Source organism: Lepidochelys kempii, chromosome 2 (assembly GCF_965140265.1).
Source record: "Lepidochelys kempii isolate rLepKem1 chromosome 2, rLepKem1.hap2, whole genome shotgun sequence".
Classification (NCBI taxonomy): domain Eukaryota; kingdom Metazoa; phylum Chordata; order Testudines; family Cheloniidae; genus Lepidochelys; species Lepidochelys kempii.
The window spans coordinates 119,010,852-119,018,297 of record NC_133257.1 but is presented as its reverse complement, the minus strand read 5'-3'; positions in this window follow the sequence as shown (position 1 = coordinate 119,018,297).

The window sequence follows — 7,446 nt, the reverse complement described above, 5'->3', positions numbered from 1 at the left end:
CGCTGCCCCGGCCCCACGGAGGCCTGTCACCCAGCGGGGGGGGGGGGGGGCGGAGAGCCACCGCCTCGAGCCTCTCCCTCCGGCCCCTGAGCGTCTCTACCCCCAGCTCCCTGCACCCCCCGTCCCGCACTCAGGCCCACGTTGGGGGGGGGGGAAGTCTGGCGCCCCCGCTGCTCTGACCCCCTGCTGCAATTCTCCCCCCCCCCTTGGGGGAGGTTTTAGAGCAGTTCAGGCCCAAGCTGTGCCACTTACTTCGTTTTGTAGATTTACGGTCGGGGCAGGGTGTGTGGACCCCCAGCAAGCTGGAGCCTGCTTGTGTTGAGGGCTGCCAAACATGCCCAGGCCACCAAGCCCAAATATGGGGACAACTGTTTTCTTGAACAACTAAATTTGAAATCTTAGGAACCGGGGGCAAGAGAGCAGCAGTTTTTCTCCTGTCTGCTTCCTTCTCTTCCTCCTCTGTTTTCACTCAGTCAAATCCTCTTCAATCTCACTCTTTTTCGCCTCCACTCCTGCCTTCTCTTACTATCTCCTTTCGTGTCTCCTGCCCACCTGGATTTCCCTTCTTCACTCTCCACTCTCACATCATCTTCATTCTCAATGTGCCTTGTCTCACATCTGCATGTTTGCTTGGCCCCACCTCTACAACACTACCTCAGTTCCACCACCTGTGATGAAATCCTCAGTCTAGGCCTTCATCTCGTCTCCCCTTAGATATTGCATTTCCCTTGTCTGTGGCCTCTCCACATTCCAGTTCTCCTTACTGCAGCATATATAGAATGCAAAGCCTGATTTTTTTTACTCATACAAAAGAGAGCAACTACACAACAACTCCTTCTCAGATAACTCAATTGGGTCCTTATTTGTTTAGGATCCAGTTCGTATATGCCCTCCCTGAACTTGCTCTAGGTTTTCTTCTGTTCCCTGTCCTGCTCATTAAGCACCAAGCTCTCCAGTCCATTTCTTCACAGAATCTCACCTCTTCCAGATGGAGAGTCATCTCTACTGCTTTGACCAGCTGGAACAGCCTTTTGGTATATCTCTGTTCTTCACTTATTTCTCCATTGCATCCCACTCCAGTACCAACTTAGTTGGTACTCCTTCCATCAGTAATGCCAGTGTGGTGCAGTTAGCTTCTGTCCAGCTACCTTTACTACATCTGGGGACTTAATAGCCTCCCTGAAGATTTCTCTACACTCATCATCTTCGGCACAGAAGATCACTCTCAACCGCTCTCTTCAACTTCCTCAGATTCTGCGGAGATCATTACATCCTACAGAGAAGATGTATTATGTTCTGTTATTCTGAGTCTTCCTCTTTAGCTATAGCAGAAGTCCTTCTCCAAGGATTGCCTCCTCTTTTCTTGGGTCAGTTCATGAGGAAGAACCAGCGAAAGGGATGTCAGGGCATTCTTCCTCTCATTGCAGGAGACGCTGTTCTGGCAGATTACAAGTTCCACTTTAGCTTCATATGGCCTATCCTTATGGTAACCAGTCCTGGCCTTACTGGAACCCTCAACTTGATTAATCTGCTGCATATTCTTTGAGAGTCCCTTTGTCTAGGAATAGGTCATGTCCTACTGTGAAGCCTTCAAGATTAGTGCAACCATCTTGGCAGAGTGACCCTCGTGATTTGGGAGAGGAAATCCAAAGTGAGGATGATGATCGTATGTATCCTATTCCTTTGACAATTTCTTCATCTTTGCTGGATGAAGTGGTCAATCTATCTATAATGTACCATTTTAAGGCTTTTCAAGATCTCCTAAAGAGGATGCTGTCACCTTAGAAATCCTTTGGAAGTTGTACAAGAATAGTAACATAACTAGTTTGATGCATTACACCATACAATTCAAGGTCAATTGGCAATGCCCATACACAGAGGTATCCTTGAATCAGTCAGGGATCAATGACAGACCCAGCCTCCTCTTAGCTATCTCCCAAACAAAAAGAGCATCAATACTGAGTCCTTCCAAAAGGTTTTGAGTATTGTTATACTCCTCGTGTTCCAGTTCTTTAACAGTAGCTGCTGTTCATGAGAAAACTAAGCAACACAATTAGCCAAAGTCAACACCAAGGGTAAATATTTGAAAAAAAATAGACCTACTCAGGAGAAGGTCTAATTCTTCTGCTAGCTTTCAGATTGCCAGTTGCCATGCTTTGCTAGCCAAATATGACTACCTCCAATGAGACAAGATCTCCCAGTTTATGGAAAAACTTTTAGAGGACTCAACGATAGAGCTAAATTCCAGGTCCTTAGATCAGCTGATTGACAAGTTGGCTCTACTAGTAGTGCTACAAGAGCAAGACTCTCCTCTACATCTGAGTGCAATAGAGAGGGTGTTGGGGTAGAGGATTTTTTTACTCATACAAAGGAGAACAACTGAGTTTTAGGGCAGAGGATTTTATTCCCATTACTTCCTTATTCTGAAGAAGAAAGGAGAGTAGCATCCCATACTGGACCTCAGGTGAGTCAAAAAGTTCATCCATAGTCTTCAGGTCAGGATGGTCAATCTAGCCTCTACAGTCTCCTCCCTAGATCTACTGGATTGGTTCACGACTCTCAACTTGCAGGATGCATACTTCCCAATCTCCTGTCCACTCCACAGGAAGTACATGTAATGGTGAAGGACATTCATTACCAGTTCCGAGTGCTACCATTTGGTTTTTCTGTGGCATGAAGGATGTTCATCAACTACTGGTGGTAGTAGTGCATCTGTGAAGACATCTATCCTTATGTCAGTGACTTATTGATTCAGGGGAAATGGTCACAGCAGGTCACCAAGACTGTGTAGGTGGTTCTCCATCTGTTCTCCTTGGTAGGTCTCTGGATTAGTCAAGTCTGGTCTCACTCCTAGTCTATCAATAGAGTTCATAGGAGCACTTCTCAACTCAATATCAGCAAGCTTACCTCCCTCACAACAGATTTTGCATCACAGGGCGTCTCATAATAGCTCTTCACACTCAAAAAACCCATCAGTCTCAGTTTATTGGGTCATATATTCTTTTGCATTTATGCAATGCCACATGCCAGACTTCATCTTTGGCCTCTTCAGGGATAGTTAAAATGGATCCATCAGCTAAGCAGACACACAATGCATGTACAAGTCCTTCCCCCTGGGGTTCTATCATTTCTGCTGTGGTGGAAGGATCTGCAAAATGTCTGCCAAGGTGTGATGTTCACATCACCATCCCCTATAAAGACTCCTGTAACAGATGCCTCTAGACAAGACTGGGGAGCACACCTGAAACCTCTTCAGACAGACACAGGGATGGTGGTTCCCAACATAATCTCAGCTACATATAAATGTGCTAGAACTCAGGGTCATTAATTTGGCTCGCAAAGCATTTTTACTTCTCATCAAGGACTTCTCATCACCACCATCCAAATTCTGATAAACAATATTGCAGTGATGCACTATGTAAACAGACAAGGAGGAAGAAGATCATCCCCTCTGTGTCAGGAGATTATTCATCGATGGGTGTGGGGAGTTCAACATTGTCAGTTTGATAGCCCTGCACTTGACTGGGGTTCAGAACAGTTTAGCAGGCCAACTCAGCCAGAAGTGCTTTCCCATTTGCAAATGAACCCTGAAAGGTTCAGTCCCCACAGTTATGAAAAATTTATGGGACGTTTCCACCACAGACTTTTTTGCAGCCAACTCAAACAAGAAATGTTACATTATTTTGCTCCCAAGGAGGAATGCGCCCAGGCTCCCTTTGGATGCTCCCATTTGGTGGAACACAAATCTAAGATAAATTTTCCCTCTGATTCCATTCGTTCCCAGAGTCCTCATAAAATAAGCCAGAGCAATGCCAAATTAATTCTGACAGCACAATCATGGGTGTACCAGTTTTGGTACTTGGAGCCAATGCATCTAGAAGTTTGTCCATCTTCATACTCCCAGTTCTTCCAGAAAACATTTTGCAGAGCCTATTCTACATCTGGACCCATCTACATCATTTCTACATCTGCTAGTATGAGATAGTTGGCTAAGTTTGGTAGACATATGTTGTTCTGCTACAATGCAGGACATTCCAATTTATAGCAGGAAAGTTTTGTTGAGTTTTACATATAAAGCCAACAGGAAACATTTTTCATTATGGGCTGTTTAACATCATCTTCAACCCTTGGAGACTTCCACTCCTATCACTGTGGATCATTTATTATCCCAGAAACTCTCAGGTCTTTCAGTCAGCTCCATTAAGGTTCATTTTGCAGCAATGTCACCCTCCCATTCAGGTCTAACAGTATTTTCACACCTGACTGGGACTAAATTTCTGAAGGAGCTGGTTCATGTTTTTCCACCAGTTAAGGAAATTCTCCCTCCCTGAACTTAAATGTAGTATTCTACCTTTGATGGAACACCTATTTGAGCTTGTCATCATGTATTTTATACCACCTTTTCTATTAAAATGGCATTCTTGGTGGCTTTTACATCTGCTTGGTGGGTGAACAAGATTCAGGCATTAATGGCAGGACTTCTTTTCACAAGACAGAGCTACTCTTTGACCTCACCAAAAACTTTTACTCAAAGTAGTTTCAGACTTTCACTTGAACTGGTACATACATACACTTACCAGTATTTTTACCTAGGTCCTCACTCATCTCCTGCAGAAGCAAAACTCCATACAAGGTACATTGAGAGCCCTTTCCTATTAGCTCACACAGTCTGCAACTTTTGGAGATCTGTCTAGTGGGCAAGCTATTTTGCCTCTGGTCTACACTGGGGTGGGGGGGGGGTTGACCTAAGATGCACAACTTCAGCTACGAGAATAGCGTAGCTGAAGTCGACGTATCTTAGGTTGACTTACCTCGTGTCCTCACGGTCCAGGGTCGACTGCCACCGCTCTCCCATCAACTCCGCTTCTGCCTCTCATAGAATATCAGGGTTGGAAGGGACCTCAGGAGGTCATCTAGTCCAACCCCCTGCTCAAAGCAGGACCAATCCCCAATTTTTGCCGCAGATCCCTAAATGGCCCCCTCAAGGATTGAACTCACAACTCTGGGGTTAGCAGGCCAATGCTCAAACCACTGAGCTATCCCTCCCCCGTCCCATGGCGGAGTACAGGAGTCAACGGCAGAGCGATCGGGGTTCGATTTATCGCGCCTACACTAGACGTGATAAATTGATCCCTGATAGATCGATCACTACCCACTGATCTGGCGGGTAGTGTAGGCGTACCGTACTCTCAAAGTGACTGTCAGACTTTATCAGGATCTCATATGAAATGAATAAATTAGCTTCTCCTTCTCAGATCAAAGCACAGTCCTAGAGCTCAGGCAGCCTCCTTAGCTTGTTTGAGGAGCATCTCTAGATCTGAAATCTATAGGGCAGCTATTTGGAGCTTGATGCATGCCTTTACCAATCATTATTCTCTAGTGGTAGACTCTACACTTGACACTCAATTTGGCAGGGTAGTCTTACAGTCCTTATTTAAATAGGACTCCTGGTATTCACCTCGTTAGGGAGACAACTGCTAGACAATCACCTAGAGTTGGCTCCATATGAACAAATACTCAAAGAAAGAACAGTTACTGTAATGTAAGTAACAGTGGTTCTTCAAGATATTTTGTCCACACAGATCCCATGAGCCATCCTTCTTCCACAGTAATGCAAAATCCTTTAGCTTTGGAATTCTCTTTTGTATTGGTGTTTGGGGATGCTGTGCCCTTTCTGTCCTTGAGTGCAGGGTGCAAGGAGAGTGCATGCATGGCCCCAACAGACACTACTGGCCAAAAAAATCCAATCTTGGGTGCCAGGAGCATATTCGCACCTAGAATGGGATCCACATGGAGAAATCATCTAGAAGAACAACAGTTACTGTAAGGTAAGTAACAGTTCTCTTCACTGACTAAACCGTAGGTCTATCTAGGCATTTACACCAAATCTAACTTCACATTTCATTTCAAACATATTTTCTTCCTTTGCCTATGTCTATTCTCTCTGCCACAGATGCTACTTTTTATTTTAATTCTATTACTGTATTCTACAGTCTGCACAAAGTGTTTTGGGATACAATTTGCGTGAGTGGCACTTGTAAAAAAATCAAGTGTTTGGAGTTACAAATCATTTCAGAAGAAGTTAAACCATTTGTAGCAGTTGTGCTTATTCTTTTACATAGTAAGGAAATTGGGATTCTCCTATCCTGTAATAGTATTTATTACTGGAAACAATGATTGAGAAGGTTGGGAATATATTTCTCTTTTACTAACTGCCAGTTCTTTTACTCCTTTATAATCTTTTCAAAAATTTTTTTGTTTTGTGATGCAACATGCTTACTCTCAATTCCCCCCCCTTTTTTTGATGAGTGATAAATGAAGTGTGTGTGTGTGTGTGTGTGCTTAGCTGAGACTAAACATGTTTCTGCACAAAATAAATCCATTGCCTCACCACAACTAAATCTTCAGAACCTCTTGCAGTTGTGTACTTCTCTCATCTGAGTCCACTGTTCCTTCTCTTAGTGAATTTCAATACTACGCAATTTGTTCTTGCTCCAAGAGAATTAGTTCCAACGACAAGTACTGGCAGACAATACTTGTTACCTTTCTCCATGTCTACTTGTTTCCATTTATTATTTGTCTGCATTCTTCTAATCATCTAGTTTTATATCTGTAGAGTTGCTTCCTACAAATTTCCTTGACTTTTCATATTAATGTCGTATCTGAAATGCTATTAAAATCCATACTAAACTCCATGTAAATGTATTCCCTGTCCTTCAGATACTTACTAATATCAATCTCTGCTTTTTTTAAGTCAATATTTTATGCTTTATTTTAAAGCCCACAGTTTCAGTTAAATTGAAACTACTGCTCTTTGGCACTAAAACACTGTCTAGAATCCTCTTCCTCATAGTGAAATCTATCAACTCTATTGTCCTGGAATAAAATATTGTCCTCCAAGCAGTGTCATCAAGTATTCTTAAGATCATCTTCTCTATTTGCACATTGCTGAATCTCTTTGTGGCTGAGACCCAAGTGCTTTATAATAAGAAGCAGCATAAATGGAAGATTCAGTGTTGAGAGAGAATACAACAGTGGCCTTTATGTGCCATAATGGCATGATTAGAGGAGCCTGACTAGAATGGCAGAGAAAATTTGACAAGAACTATGCTGTGGGATCAATTAAGTTAATGATATATCTTAAGTTTAACTACATGGAATATTGCCATCAAATCACAGAAACAAAATATGTAGCAGTTTATTGCTATCTGTTGGTGAGGGGGGAATAAATGTTTGCTTAAAACACCACTTTAACATCCTAAAAGTATCAATAATAAACCAAGTTAAGACCCGGAAAGTATAATAAAATTGGTGAATGATAACATAAAAGTTGAGTCTGAACATTTGTTTCCTGACATCATAGCAAATCATAAATCATGATTTCAATTGAATAATCTCACAATGTGCTGCTGTATATTTTTTATAAGTACAAGTTTATTAGAACTC